The sequence below is a fragment of the Rhipicephalus sanguineus genome, chromosome 2 (genome assembly GCF_013339695.2).
Source record: "Rhipicephalus sanguineus isolate Rsan-2018 chromosome 2, BIME_Rsan_1.4, whole genome shotgun sequence".
Classification (NCBI taxonomy): Eukaryota; Metazoa; Arthropoda; class Arachnida; order Ixodida; family Ixodidae; genus Rhipicephalus; species Rhipicephalus sanguineus.
Genome location: NC_051177.1, coordinates 189896668 through 189913117, shown reverse-complemented (window position 1 = coordinate 189913117; position 16450 = coordinate 189896668). Strand labels below are relative to the sequence as shown.

At 54.3% G+C, this 16450-nt stretch overlaps 1 protein-coding gene across 2 annotated transcripts in view; it reads left to right on the top strand.

The window, feature by feature from the left end:
* Window positions 1-16450, top strand: part of LOC119383934 (uncharacterized) — an 86312-nt gene that overhangs the window by 15910 nt on the left and 53952 nt on the right. The gene's annotated exons all lie outside the window — the stretch shown is intronic.

The following is a 16450-nucleotide window of genomic DNA, read 5'->3' as shown; positions in this document are numbered from 1 at the left end:
TAACCACGTATACTCACTGTTTCAGTGCCTATTATATGAACCGGTACATAAATGTCTAACTTCTCCACTAAAGGGAAACCACAAAGTAATTCGGATATATTACTAACGCAAGTTCCACGGATAATCGTTGCGTCTAACGCCCGTTAGACCTATTAGGAAACCAGAAGGGATCTGTTAATATTTAGTTAAAATACACAAGATAAGCATTAGTTTGGCAATGTCGTGCGGTGCAAACAACAACCGATTCATTTAAAATCAGGCAATATATCCAAGCATGTATTTAGTGGTAAGTGAGAACTGCAGCAAATATCGTACATTTCACCGTGCAAATCATTGTGTTGAGTAGACACACCATAGATTTGGAAGTCTTTGTATTAGGCCAATTAATTATATGCTTTATTGGACAACATTTGCATTAGTTTGGAGCTATGTTGCTCAGAAAAGCAACCGTGCGAGAAATGGCTCCAGTGGCATGCCCTGTTCAACCACGACTCATCCCTCGTCGTAAGCAGGCGTCAGATGATTGTGAAGGTGCAGAACATAGGCGTGCACAGGGTTTCCTCATAGGAAGGGAGGCGAAGGTTCATAGCAGCGCCCCCTCCTACTAAATCAATGTATTGGGAAGATTTTGCACCTCCCTCTTTTAAGTGAGTGGGGGGAGCGCCTCCCCCGTGCGCACGCCTATGGTGCAGAATAAAGCAGCGAGCCGGTAAAGCGTAAACTTAATATTTTACGTGCGGAGCACTCTAGGGGCCCGGCTTGTCGCCCATCCGTACATCTCAAACCGGGGTAAAATGAACGAACAAGGTCTAAAATAATGTAAATAATAGAAATAACCAAGAAGTAATCGTAATAATTAGCTTAAATTAACTAAAAATGTTTCGAAAACTTGCGGCTGACTCCGGGGCAGAGCAAGACAGGGCGTCACCGCCTCTCCGAGCGAGTGAATTCCCCTCCCCCGACGCTTCGCTGGCGCTGCGCTGCTACATCTGATAAGGGAAACTACCTGACGGAAGTCGTTGCAAACGACGCGTATTTCAACTGCTATAAGAAGCAGGAAGTCGATGAAGCGCAGCAAAAAGTAACCCACATGTCGCACACCAAGTTTGCGAATCTCCCTAACAAGATTCTAGTCATGCTGTGGAAACCCTGCATACCTACCTCAAACATTGGCGTCATAGACGCTTAGGTAAATGTAGCAGTTGGAAGTCTACTAACGGAGAGCGCTGGTTGCTCCTGCTACGCACGTCCTCAGGGTCACAGTAGTGGACCTTCCATACTTTTTTTGCCACTCGTGGAACACCATACGCATCACCGTTGCGCGACTCGACGTTTCCGTAGATATCTGTTTTGCGGTTCTCATGGTGTTTTGCGCAACGACATTTTTATTGCGATAGCAATTATATGGACAGTCTCGGCTAATTTTTGCCGTCGCCGCTGTCATGCATCGTAGATGTACATGTATATATATATATATATATAGAGGAGAAGGACGAAGAGCAGAATAAGAACAGCCGGCCCACGAACGGGCATTGTCTCTTGTTCTCCTTACAATGGCGCAGTCTACGACCATCGAACCGTAAGCGCGAGCCTCGATCATGGCACCCGCCAGCTTGCAGCCGCAGTAAGCGCGAGTTGAGGGCGGCGTCCAGGCCTCCTCAGCACCTACTAACCTGCCGCCGTTGCAACCACCGTTCGGGGACGGCGTTTAGGCCTCCTCGACGGCTCCACACCACTTCCCCGACGCCGTGATCCCTGTTCACGACAAGGGACGCCGTCCACGCATCCTTGGCCATGGATCCAGCCGCCGTGAGCACCGAGACCGCCGTGCACTCTGCGAACACCGCCTATGGCTCTTCGGGCGCCTCAACCGACAACGGTGGGGAACTTTTTCGTGTCCTGGAGGAACTATCGTCAGCTTCACCGCATGTCGTTCTTGAACTCCGGGTTCTCACCTGCCGCTTCACCATCGTCGGCTGTTTGGGCAGTGCCAGTGTTTCGCGGCTTCCAGGACGACGTTTTCCTGTGGATCAAGACCATCAACTCGCTCGGCGACCACCATGCCTGGACGGACCAGCAGAAATGGCTAGTAGCCATCGACCACCTTCGCGATGCCGCCAAGGCCTGGCATGCCTACGAAGGCATGAGGCAACGAACTTGGCCTGAATGGTGTGCTAAGTTGAAACGTCTCTTTCGCCCGCTTTTTCATGACGGCGACCCCTTCCCTGCCGACCGAGTCACTACCACACATGGGAGTCGCGAGGTACACCACCTCGATGGTGCAGCTCGGGCATTCACCAGCTTGCCCTCCCTCTGTGACCTAGATCGTGAAGGGCGCCGTCCTGGCGGTGCAGTTGTGCCCTGCACTAACGAGCCCTCCCTCAGATACCGAGTTCCTAAGGGGCAACACCGCGATGATGAATATGTGTCGTGCAGCTCCTTCACAGCAAGCTTAGCGGAACACCCAGCGACAGACACTGACAAAGGCCACAAGATTGGCTTTGCGGCTGAGGACTCACACTCCGCATCGCGACCAACTTCACGACCTTCCTTGTCCGAGACTAAGACCGCCTCCAAGCCACAATAGCCAGTGAGCCACCACCCAAGCTGGCCAGTGCTAGAGTGCTTGGAGGCGTCTGGTGACTTCCACCGTGTGCCGACATCAGCCTTATCCCAACCAGCCGGTGACGATACACTAACGACCACTCCGGCTTTGGTCCACAACCAGGAGCCACATCATCCCGGGCTATCACCGCAGTCATTGGCCGAGTGTGCGGTCGCTCGCCACTTGCCAAGCACCGTCTCCCTAAAAGAAGCTGAAGTGCCTATCCCACCTAAGGCCATTGTCATCGAAGACCTGGTCGTGCAGCCCATGTTTGCAGATGATGACACGGCTTCTGCCCAAGACGGCTTGACTGCACGCGGCGCTTTGGTAAGAACCACAAGCTCGAGAACAAGTACATCAGCATTAACTCAAGAGCAGGACTTGCCTCATAAGCCAGTGCGTGAACCTCGCCCTGCGTTGCTGCAGATGTCTAGCGAGACGCCCCGTCGCCCGTTGACACACCGCGAACAGCGCAGATGCCCCCGCTCATTCTGGAGAGTGGCGGTGCTACATTCACGATTTCCTGCCCTTTGTTATCAACTGCGACGTGATAGTTGTCACGAAGACCTGCAATCAATGAGACCACTTCGACACAGCCAGTGCCGTCCACCAGAACGTTTGGCAGCACAGCAGAACAAGTCGCGACCACCACAACCACACCCGACCCGTGACCGGCCTCCGCGAGGCAGCCAATGGCGCCCGCCAGAAGCATTAGCGCTACCTGTGATGGACAGCACCCAGGACCTCTGAATGTTTTCACCAGCGAAGAAATGACCAACGCCAGAGAAGGGCCACTTTCGGGCAGAACTCGATGCTCGCAGCGTGGCCGAGTGTAATGAAGACAGCTCTCGGGCACGGGCGCATGCACAGCTAGCGCGAAGAGGAGAAGGACGAAGAGCAGAATAAGAACAGCCGGCCCACGAACGGGCGTTGTCTCTGGTTTTCTTGTTTCCCTTACAATATATATATATATATATATATTATAAAGACGTTTATTAGCGGGCACTCGGCGACGATAAACGACTGCGACAGTCAAGGCGGGGTGCCGACTCTGAGCGCGAGGAGCGTGCTGTCCCAGAAGAGCGGAAGAGGACGACCCACTAGTAAGCGCTCGAGAGGGCGACCCATTAGAGGCTTCCAACGCTTCGCTACAATTACCCCGGGTACGAAAAGGGAGCCGCCTGGCGACCTAACTGCTTGTCACTATGAGCGGGTCATGGTAGGGTTTCAGGCGCTCCACGTTGACAATGTCGCGCCCTCGACGGCGCATGTCCGAAGATGGTTCAAGGGGTTCGATCACGTAGTTGACCGGGGACGTGCGTTCGACGACACGGTAGGGGCCGTCGTATTTCGGCAGTAGTTTTGAAGAGAGGCCAGGTGCAGTGGTAGGGACCGAGAGCCATACGAGTGCTCCAGGGAGGAACGTGGGCGCAGAAGTGGTGGTGTCACCGCGAATGCTCTTCTGCCGCTCTTGGTCATTCGTAGTAAATGTCTTGGCAAGCTCCCGACACTCCTCAGCGAGTCTTGCTGTGGCAGAAATAGGCGCACACTCAGACGGGTCCGGCTTGTAGGGAAGGATTGTGTCGATCGTGTGCGACGGGTCCCTGCCGTACAATAAGAAAAAGGGCGAGAAACCAGTAGTGCTCTGCGGGGCGGTATTATAGGCGTAGGTGACAAAAGGCAGAATGGCATCCCAATTTGAGTGATCGGCGGCGACGTACATCGAGAGCATGTCGCCGAGCGTGCGGTTAAAGCGTTCGGTGAGGCCATTCGTCTGCGGGTGGTAAGCAGTAGTTTTCCGGTGAACAACGTTGCACTCTTTGAGAATGGCTTCGACGACTTCGGACAAGAAGACACGACCTCGATCGCTGAGCAGCTCCTGGGGTGGACCGTGGCGCAGCATGAATCGGTGCAGCAGGAAGGAGGCAACATCGCGCGCTGTAGCCGCTGGGAGGGCGGCAGTTTCGGCGTATCGCGTAAGGTGGTCAACAGCGACGATGGCCCAGCGGTTACCAGCCGACGTTAGAGGAAGTGGTCCATACAAATCGATGCCAACGCGCCCAAACGGCCGGTCAGGGCAAGGTAGAGGTTGCAGACCTGCCGGCGACAGGTGCGTTGAAGTTTTGCGGCGCTGACAATCGATGCAGGAGCGAACGAACTTCTGCACGTAGCGGTACATCCCTCGCCAAAAGTACCGTTGGCGAATGCGGTGGTAGGTTTTCGATACCCCAGAGTGTGCACACTGCGGGTCAGAGTGGAACGACTCGCATATGTCAGAACGCAGACTGCGGGGTATTACGAGTAGCCACTGGCGGCCGTCGCCGTAATTGCGTCGGTGGAGTAGGTCGTCGCGAACGGCGAAATGGTGCGCTTGACGACGCAATGCGCGAGTGGATGGTGTCGCCGATGGATCACTCAGCAAGGCTATCAGTGAGGCAATCCAGTGATCCTTGCGCTGTTCAGTGGCGATGGTTTGAATGTCGATAGACGAAACGGCATTGTGAGACACTGAGCTGGAAGTATTGTCGTCAGGCAAGGGGGAGCGCGAGAGTGCGTCGGCGTCAGCATGCTGGCGTCCGTTGCGGTACAGCACGCGGATATCGTAGTCCTGTAGGCGAAGTGCCCAGCGGGCGAGGCGGCCTGAGGGATCCTTCAATGACGACAACCAGCATAGTGCATGATGGTCGGTGATGACATCAAATGGGCGACCATACAAATAAGGTCGGAATTTCGTAAGGGCCCAGATGATCGCCAGGCATTCCTTTTCGGTGACGGTGTAATTGGTCTCGGCTTTAGTAAGCGTACGACTTGCATATGCCACGACATATTCAGGGAACCCTGGTTTGCGCTGCGCAAGGACAGCGCCAAGGCCAACACCGCTAGCGTCTGTGTGTACCTCTGTAGGGGCCGCAGGGTCGTAGTGGCGTAGTATGGGAGGCGACGTCAACAAACGACGGAGCTTTGCGAAAGCGTCGTCGCACTCCGACGACCACGAATGGAGGGGCCCGTTACTTCCAAGAAGCTTCGTCAGTGGCGATATGATAGTCGCGAAATTTCGAATGAAGCGCCGAAAGTAGGAACACAGTCCTACGAAACTGCGCAGTTCTTTGACGGACGTAGGTTTGGGGAACTCAGTCACGGCCCGAAGCTTGGCGGGATCAGGAAGAATTCCGTCCTTGGACACGACGTAGCCGAGGATTGTCAGCTGCCGTGCTGCAAACCGGCACTTCTTTAGATTCAGTTGCAGACCGGCGTCTCTCAAACGCGTCAAAACATGCCGTAGGCGTTGAAGATGCGTGGAGAAGTCCGGAGCAAACACGACGACGTCGTCGAGGTAGCACAAGCACGTGTGCCATTTCAGGTTGCGCAGAACGGTATCCATCATGCGCTCAAAGGTGGCGGGCGCATTACACAGCCCAAACGGCATGACGTTAAATTCGTACAGGCCGTCGGGCGTGACAAAGGCGGTCTTCGGTCGAGCGTCATCAGCCATAGGTACTTGCCAGTACCCTGAGCGCAAATCGAGAGATGAAAAGAATTCGGCGCCTTGCAAGCTGTCAATCGCGTCGTCTATTCGCGGCAGTGGATACACGTCCTTACGAGTGATCTTGTTGAGTCGTCTGTAGTCCACACAGAACCGCACAGAACCGTCCTTCTTCGCAACAAGAACGACAGGAGACGCCCAGGGGCTGTTAGAGGGTCGAATGACATCACGTCGAAGCATGTCGTCGACTTGCTCGGTGATTACACGGCGTTCGGCAGGAGATACGCGATATGGACGTTGCCGCAGTGGCAGGTGGTCGCCAGTGTCGATGCCATGCGTAACGGCCGACGTGCGGCCGAGAGAAGTTTGAGCGACATCGAAAGAAGGGCGAAATTCTTCCAACAGGTCCAAAAGCTGGGAACGCTGGACCTGCGTAAGGTTGTCAGCTATGGAGGAACCAAATACGTCAGCGTGTGATGAACCAGACGTCGAAACAGCACTGAGCGTGCTCGAACTTCGGCCGTGCGAATCATCGGGCTCGTCCATAACTTGTGCGTCTTCGAGGGGTTCTACGCTGCCCAGACATTCCCCTCGCACCAACGTAACACTGTACGGGGAGGGGTTGATTACATAAATAGAGGTGCTGCCCTGGGTGACTTGAACGGTCGCGAAAGGCACCAGCAAGCCTTTCCTCGTGCAAACACGGTCATATGGCGAGAGGAGTGCAACGGTGTCGGATAGGCTGGCGCAGTAGACTGACACCGCCGTTGACGAGTTTGCAGGCACTTTTATGTCGTCTTTGACGAGTATCTTGCTCGCAGCCGATGGACTGTCTGCCGGCGTCAAATTAGAGAATGGTGAGAGCTCTATTTCGGCGGGTGCGCAATGAATTACGGCGTCGTGGCGGGAGAGAAAATCCCATCCGAGGATGACGTCGTGAGAGCATGCAGGAATTATGATCAATTCGACGGCGTACATAGCGTCCTTAATCATGACGCGGGCTGTGCATACCGCTGTAGGGTGAATGCTTTGGGCGCTGGCTGTACGGAGGGAGAGCCCGGAAAGTGGCGTCGTCACTTTTCGCAGTATTCGGCTGAGCTTTGCGTCCATAACGGATACGGCGGCTCCAGTGTCGATAAGGGCAGATGCACGAACACCGTCCACAAACACACCGTCCACAAACACGTCTATCACGTTCGATGGGCTTCGCTGAGGGCTTTCGCAGTTCGACAGCATCGCAGCCCTTGCCTCGTGGACTGCGACGACTAGTTTTCCTGGTCTCGTGGGACCAGACGTGGCCGCATCGGTGACAGCGAGCGGCGTCGTGGTGACGGGGAACGGCGGGTAGATGGAGCGGGGCGAGACGTCGGCGACAGTGGCGTAGGTGGGTCGTAATATGGGCGGTTCGCCGGGCTGGTGGCAGGCGACGCGACTCTAGGCGGCTGCACGCGATTGCAATACCGCGCCACGTGGCCGGCGTAACCGCATGCGAAGCATATGGGGCGGTTGTCAGGTGTGCGCCATCGGTTCGCTGGGGCAGGGCCCGCCCATGGTGCAGGACGGGATTGACGGGGCGGCAAGTGATAGGACTGGACGGTGGGCTGCAGTCGTGGCCTGTGCGTGACGTCGGCGCAGGTTACCGGCACATCCGCTTCGAAAGAATGAGGTCGAGCGGAGGCTTCGGCGTAAATGTGTGGGGCAGCCGTAGGGATTGCTGGGGGCGTTCTTGCGACCACTTGGGCGTAACTCAAGGGTGCAGGAGCCGTATGGTGCTGGTGGTACTCGGGCATGACCTCTGCGATTTCTTGCTCAATTGCTCGACGGAGCGGAGGCAGAAGGGTGGTCGACGGCTGTTGGACGTACTGCGGGCGAGCAAAGTCCAGCAGAGAGAATTGGCGCGCGATTTCCTCGCGCACGAATGTCTTCATCTCTGCGAGCAACGCGGAGTGGTCGGATATGGTCGACAAGCCAGCGAGCTCGGCGTCGCGTGATGGAGAGCGACGTGTCATCGATCGCTGCCGGCGCAGCTCCTCATAGCTTTGGCAGAGCGTTATGACCTCAGCCACTGTGCTGGGGTTCTTGGCGAGCAGCATGGTGAAGGCGTCGTCGTCGATGCCTTTCATGATGTGCCGGATCTTGTCTGATTCGGACATGGTGGCGTCGGCTTTCTTACAGAAATCGAGGACGTCTTCAATGTAACTGGTGAATGATTCACCGGCCTGCTGAGCGCGTTCACGTAAGCGCTGTTCGGCCTGCAGCTTACGAACGGCAGGGCGGCCAAACACATTGATAATGGCGGTCTTGAAGTCGGACCACGTTGTAAAATCTGATGCGTGGTTGTTGTACCACAAGCCCGCCACACCCGCGACGTAGAAAACGAGGTTAGTCAGCTTTCCTGCCTCGTCCCATTTATTGGGGACACTCACGCGCTCGTAAATCGCGAGCCAGTCCTCCACGTCGGTGCCATCTGCGCCAGTGAAGACCGGAGGGTCGCGGATACGAGGCACACCTGGGCAGGAGGTCGGTGTAGGCGGGGCCGTTTGCTGGGAGGCGTCTTGAGGCATCGTAGGCGGCAGGGTACGGGATCGAAGAGCTAGGGGCATCGAATGAGGGCCGAAGTTGTTGTGAAAGCCCAGCACCCTCCACCAAATTATAAAGACGTTTATTAGCGGGCACTCGGCGACGATAAACGACTGCGACAGTCAAGGCGGGGTGCCGACTCTGAGCGCGAGGAGCGTGCTGTCCCAGAAGAGCGGAAGAGGACGACCCACTAGTAAGCGCTCGAGAGGGCGACCCATTAGAGGCTTCCAACGCTTCGCTACAATATATATATATATATATATATATATATATATATATATGGAAAAGCAACAAAAAAATAATTCAGAAATACTTTCCGACGTGCGGAATCGAACGGTTGACCTCTCGCTCCGAAACGCGCGGCGTTAGACGGCTAAGCCACGGAGAGTAGCGTCTCTCAGCATGCCAACGGCAAGCTATTTATACACACCATTTATTTCAGCGCGCTTTCTTACTCACCAGCGAGATGGCGCGATGTGCGCACTGGGCGCTGGGCGCGCTTTAAAGGTTGTCGCCCCGCTCCGGCGAGCGCCGGGCCTCTTCGCCCTACAGGGCGTGGTCGCCTTCATGCGCTCATCTCAAGTAAAGAAGGTGTAGCGAAGCGTTCCTACTCAGTAATGGGTCGTCCTCTCGAGCGCCTTCTAGTGGGTCGTCCTCTTCTCTGAGAGCACGCCCCTCGTGCTGAGAGTCGGCCCGCTTTGACTGTCGCTGTCGTGCGCGGTCGCCGAGTGCCCGTTAATAAACGTCTTGACAATTTGGTGGAGGTACTGGGTCAGTCTGTGTCACGGCTGTATCAGTCTGTTGCACCGGTCTCGCCGACGCCGTTGCACACCTTTCTCCATCTAACCGCGTCTTCACTAGAAAAGGCTTGTTGGTGCCATTTGCGACCATGCAAGTCATTCAGGGCGACACCGATATTTTTGTTACGAACCCATCGCCGTACATTGTTAGGTAGGTGCGAGGGGAATGTCTCGGCAGAGCGGAAGCCCTCGAAGACGCACATGTTATGGACGCACCGGGTGACACGCACTGCGCCAGCTCCCATTCGCTCAGTGCTGTTTCCACATCTGATTCGTCACCCGCTGATGTATTTGGTTCCTCGATTGCTGAACACCTTACGTCGGTCGAGCGTTCCCAGCTTCTATGCCTGTTGGAAGAATTTCGTTCTTCGTTCGATGCCGCGCAAACTTCTCTCGGCCGCACGTCTGCTCTAACGCATCGCATCGACACTGGTGCCCAACCACCACTGCGGCAACGTCCATATCGCGTGTCGCCAACAGAGCGTCGTGTAATTACCAAGCAAGTCGAAGACCTGCTTCGCCACGATGTTATTCGACCCTCAAACAGCCCGTGGGCGTCTCCTGTCATTCTCGTTGCGAAGAAGGACGGCTCTGTGCGGTTCTGTGTCGACTACCAACGACTCAATAAGATCACCCGTAAGGGCGTTTATCCCCTACCTCGAATAGACGATGCCATTGACAGCCTGCAAGGAGCAGAGTTCTTTTCATCGCTCAATTTGCGCTCACGGTACTGGCAAGTCCCCATGGCTGATGACGCTCGACCGAAGACAGCGTTTGTCACACCCGACGGCTTGTAGGAATTCAACGTCATGCCATTTGGGCTGTGCAATGCGCCCGCGACCTTTGAGCGCATGATGGATACCGTTCTGCGCAACATGAAATGGCACACGTGCCTGTGCTACCTCGACGACGTCGTCGTTTTCGCCCCGGACTTCTCAACACACCTTCAACGCCTGCGGCAGGTTTTGACGCGCTTGAGCGACGCCGGGCTACAACTGAATCTCAAGAAGTGCCGATTTGCAGCACGGCAGCTGACGATACTAGGATACGTCGTGTCTAAGGACGGCATCCTCCCCGATCCAGCCAAGCTTCGGGCCGTGACAGAGTTCCCCAAGCCTACGTCCGTCAAGGAACTGCGCAGTTTCGTAGGAATATGCTCCTACTTTCGGCGCTTCATCCGAAACTTCGCAACTATCATATCACCGCTGACGAAGCTCCTTGGAAGTAACGGGCCCTTCAATTCGTGGTCGTCAGAGTGCGACGACGCTCTCGCAAAGCTCCGTCGTTTGTTGACGTCTCCTCCCATTCTACGCCACTACGACCCTACGGCCCCTACAGAGGTACACACGGACGCCAGCGGTGTTGGCCTCGGTGCTGTCCTTGCGCAGCGCAAACCTGGGTTCCCGGAATATGTCGTCGCATATGCAAGTCGTACGCTTACTAAAGCCGAGACCAACTGCACCGTCACGGAGAAAGAATGCCTGGCAATCATTTGGACCCTTACGAAGTTCTGACCTTATTTGTATGGTCGCCCATTTGATGTCGTCACCGACCATCATGCACTGTGCTGGTTGTCGTCCTTGAAGGATCCCTCACGCCGTCTCGCCCGTTGGGCACTTCGCCTGCAAGACTACGACATCCGCGTGCTGTATCGCAACGGACGTCAGCATGCTGACGCCGACGCCCTGTCGCGCTCTCCCTTGCCTGACGACAATGACCACAGCTCAGCGTCTCACTTTGTCGTTTCTTCCATCAATGTACACACCATCGCTACCGAGCAGCGCAAGGATCAATGGATTGCTTCACTGATAGACTTGCTGACTGATCCATCGGCCACACCATCCACTCGCTCGTTGCGTCGTCAAGCCCCCCATTTCGCCATTCGCGACGACCTGCTCCACCGACGCAATTACAACGGCGACGGCCGCCAGTGGCTACTAGTAATACCCCGAAGTCTGCGTTCTGACATATGCGAGTCGTTCCACTCTGATCCGCAGTGTGCACACTCTGGGGTATCGAAAACCTACCACCGCATTCGCTAACGGTACTTTTGGCGAGGGATGTACCGCTACGTGCAGAAGTTCGTTCGCTCCTGCATCGATTGTCAGCGCCGCAAAACTTCAATGCACCTGTCGCCGGCAGGTCTGCAACCTCTACCTTGCGCTGACCGACCGTTTGGGCGCGTTGGCATCGATTCGTATGGGCCACTTCCCCAGACGTCCGCTAGTAATCGCTGGGCCATCGTCGCTGTAGACCACCTCACGTGATACGCTGAAACTGCTGCCCTCCCTGCGGCTACGGCGAGCGATGTGGCCTCCTTCCTGCTCCATCGATTCATGCTGCGTCACGGTCCACCCCAGGGGCTGCTCAGTGATCGAGGCCGTGGCTTCTTGTCGGAAATCGTCGAAGCCATTCTCAAAGAGTGCAACGTTGTTCACCGCAAAACTACTGCTTACCACCCGCAGACGAATGGCCTCACCGAACGCTTCAACCGCACGCTCGGCGACATGCTCTCGATGTATACGTCGCCGCTAACCACACGAATTTGGATGTCATTCTTCCCTTCGTCACGTACGCCTACAATACCGTTCCTCAGAGCACTGCTGGTTTCTCACCTTTTATCTTATTGTATGGCAGGCACCCGTCGCACACCATCGACACAATCCTTCCCTACAAGCCGGATCGATCTGAAAGTGCGCTATTTCTGCCACAGCCAGACTTGCTGAGGAGTGTCGCCAGCTCTCCAAGACCTTTACTACGCATAACCAAGAGCGGCAGAAAAGCATTCGTGATGGCACCACCAGTTCTGTGCCCACGTTCCTTCCTGGAGCGCTCGTATGGCTCTCGGTCCCTACCACTGCACCTGGGCTCTCTCCCAAAATATTGCCCAAATATGAAGGCCCCTACCGTGTCGTCGAACGCACATCCCCGGTCAACTACCTGATCGAACCCATCGACCCATCTTCGGACATGCGCCGTCGAGGGCGCGACATTGTCAACGTGGCGCGCCTGAAGCCCTACCATGACCCGCTAATAGTGACAAGCTGCTAGGTCGCCAGGCGGCTCCCTTTTCGTAGCCGGGGTAATTGTAGCAAAGCGTTCCTACTCAGTAATGGGTCATCCTCTCGAGCGCCTTCTAGTGGATCGTCCTCTTCTCTGAGAGCACGCCCCTCGTGCGGAGAGTCGGCCCGCTCTGACTGTCGCTGTCGTGCGCCGTCGCCGAGTGCCCGTTAATAAACGTCTTGGAAAAGGCAGCGGGCGAGGGGGGCGGGGTTGGAGCGGGGGGTTGTATGTCTTGTGCTTTCCCCGCGATGTCCGCGCTGAAGTCACAGAGCGTACGTAGGTCACTTCGCTCGCTGCAGCGGCTGCGTTTGCGAAAAGAGCGCGCTGTTCAAACAGAACTAAGTAAAAACTGCGACATTTAGTTCTCGCTCGTCCTGTGTGTACCTGTTCGTTCGTTTCATGTGTCCTGCTTTATGTTTCAGCCGTGCGCTACAAGTATCGAGCTGTGACACATGATAGTTCACGCTCGTCCTGTGTGCGTTCTTTTCGTGCGTCCTTTGGGCTTGAGCGACGCGCTGGCAATTTCGAGCGGCTTTCCGTTATTCGCGTTACATACCAATTTGTTGCTATCACATTCATTGCCTCGCCGTTGCGGCGAAACTGTGACTTTTTATTTGGGAAACTTGTGCGTGGTAATACAACTGGAATCACAGCTCTAGCGCCGAGCGCAGTCGTATGTCAGATAAATCTCACGTGCGCGCCTATTTATGAATGATTCAGGGTGAATTGTCTACCCAAATGAGTAACGATGCTTGCGCAGATTGGATGCTGTTCACCACTAGTCACGACACGGAAACAATGTTATTAGAGGATCGGAAACAAGTTAGATGGTTCGGAAAATACTACTCCTTGCTTCAGCCGAGCGAAACGCACGAAACAGTGTTAGCCAAGTAAACCCAGCCACAGTAAGTACAGAAACACTATGTAACAGCGTCACTCGGACCTAACAGTTTTATTATTTATTTTTATTTGCCGCTTTCTCGATTTTTCGGTCACGGACAAGATGATGATTTTTCGCTCACAACCAACGACGCTGACACCTAGGCCGACGCTGACGCCTACACTGGAATTTCTGCAAGACGATTTCTTCAACGCTATCGCGGTAATATGATATGGATGAGCCTCTTTTCAACAGATGAAATTGGTTTTGTCTCCTTTCAGTGGATACCACTCGCGTCTTTTCCTACGTCGTCTTGTCCAACCAAATGAAATGTAGGACCGAGTGCCTCGTTGACGGGGCGAACGCCGCTGATGACTTTCCCATCACGAGAGGTGAGGCGCCGGTCACAGACGCCAGACTCTGCCCAGGCGGCGCTGGAAAAACACCACTGCCAGCGCTCTTATCGCCGCCTTGGCCCTCACTGGGTAATGCAAAGAGAGCCGTCCGCAAGCGGATGTGCATAGGCCACAAAGCACTCCCCCCCTCTTTCGTTGGTGTCGAGGCACGGTTTCCTGAAAATCAAGGACCTGGAAAGATTCGTCCGCCAATTCACGCTTCAGAAAATTAGGAAGCATATCAAAGCGGACTGCGGGTACAATGCAAAACCCGTTTCAGTTATTTGAGCGCGCTGTAACTCGCAAGTGCAAGCGAGTTCGAGGCAAGCCTTTCGACCTACAATCTGCAGCGCCTAAATGCGTAAAATTTGGGTATACTCATAATGTCAAACCGATGAAGTACATATACGATCAGTTTAGTTATCTATGTATCATACGGCACAATCAGTGGTAGAACACTCGCTTTATTGGGGACGAATGGCCCCGGCAATTTTCGCCTTTGCAGTTGTATTCTCCTTTCATTTCTCGCTTCCTGTGCGTTAGGTTGTTTCATTACGCATCCTCGAATGTTCTGTCCACGGTTGTGTTCCGTTTGTATGTACTGCATATGGGATACGTGCCTGTCCAGCGGGATACAACGAAGTAGAAAACCGTCGCCTCCGAGATTAGCTCCGGCAATCGCGGAGGCCATGGGCAAAACAAACCTCAAGGTAGTCACGACGAACATTTTACGATTTACTTGTATGACGCACGTGTTAGCATTAGCTAGGTAAAACCAGAGCTCTCAGCCTTCAAAAGGTACGTGCGCAATGCTGTGTGGTGAGGACCAGTTCAGATTATGGGAGGTCGCGGTTTGCGTGATGTTGATCGCGCGCGGCTACAGGCCGCATTTAGCTGCTCGCTCTGTGTTAGACGGCGCGCACCGACGTCAGAAGCTCTGCTGAGCTTCGTAGTCGAGGTTACCACGGTTCATCGTCAGGGCTACGCAGAACAAAAGCAGCAGAGCCACATGATGAAACTTTCTCATGCAAGCGGCTGTGCAGAACGAGGGTAATTGGCTTACCCAACATGTTCGCAATGGCCGGTATCGAGCGCTCTCGCATTCCTGCTTCTCATTCAGTCACTTACGTCCGTGGCAATTCACAACGCAACAGCAGCGTCGATTGCGGCGTTTCTTCGTAGCGCGTAGAACTGTAGCACCTTGTTTTCTTTTCGCTTTTGTTCTGGCGAGTGGCGGTTCGGTGGCGCGTCCGATTAGCGGAGAGAAATTTATAGCTCCCTTTCTCAGTGTTAAATGTGCAAACACCCGCAATATTAGGCTCAGTTGTTGTTTCGGACTCGGTAGTTGCACCTGGTTCCACAGCAAACTATGCAACGGAGTCGGACTTTGCACTGCCCAATACTGCGCCGACAGGTGGCGCTACGCGTGTGAGAAACTCCAGAGTCTGATGTCTAAAGCGGCAACATACTTTCTCCGAGTGTGGCTGTCAAGTGGAGTGAAAAAGCGGGAGGAACGATCAGGGATTCTAGGAATAACTAACACACCCAGGCTGATTACTTCCATTTAAAACCACTTTTTATGCAATGCTCCGTTACTGTACACACATCTGACACGATTGTTTTGTTTTAAATAACTTCGCAACGAAAACAAATTTTCACGAAAAAGAAGGCGGGAACCTCGTTTCGCAATAGGCGCAGGTCGTGCACGAATGAAGTAACTTTTCTGAAAAATCGCTTCAAAATTTGCTCACGGAATAAGCCCGGCTTTGCGACACCCAATCGTATCCTTCGGTCGTATATATCGTATATACCGACACCCAAGCGTATCCTCCGGTGACAGCGTGTTTTACAAACGTAACCCATTCTTAAAGACTCATATAAACGCATGCGAGTACGAGCGCCCGAACGACACCCAGCGTGCGCGGACGCCGTCTACGTTCAGATCAGATATGTAATATGCTAAAATTACCGCGCATAGCTCTGTGATGCAGGTTCTTTTTCTGTTTACGACAGCTCTCTAAGACCTGAGCGTCGGAGAGCTTTATTGAGGACAAAGCCGTTGGTTTGACAAACAACACACAAAACGTTTAATTATACACTGACGGAGAAATACTATACACCAGTAAACGCTTAACAAAAGGTTCACTGCACACGGTAACACACTCTTAACAACAAACAAAAAGCATGTTCAAAGCCTTAAACTGTAAAGTCTACTTCTGACGTGGCTGAGCAGAGAAGCGTGGAATAAAACTAGTTCAGTCTCACCAAATCGCCGAGGCTTGACGGATGGAGTTGACGGGTCTGGCTGGTGTCGACAAAGGGGAAACGGTGGCTGATGGGCGATGTACTGAGATGCCAGGGCAACCTGGCCAAGCAGCTGGACGCACAGCTCGGGCCCGTAGCCCAACTGCTGCTGCTACGTTGCCTGCCGGCATTGGAGTCCGAAGGCCTTGGGGTGGAGATTTCGCACCATGTCTATGGCTTCTCACGGGAATTCGATGGCAGGAGGCCACGGCCGGTTGAAGTCTTGGTGGTTCGGGTCCGAAACCCGACAGTCATCTTTAGCGCCCGGTCCGGTGACAACCTTCTCCTTGCCTCGTTCCCTTCGAACTCCCTGGCTCTTCTTCGACCCATGCTTTTCCT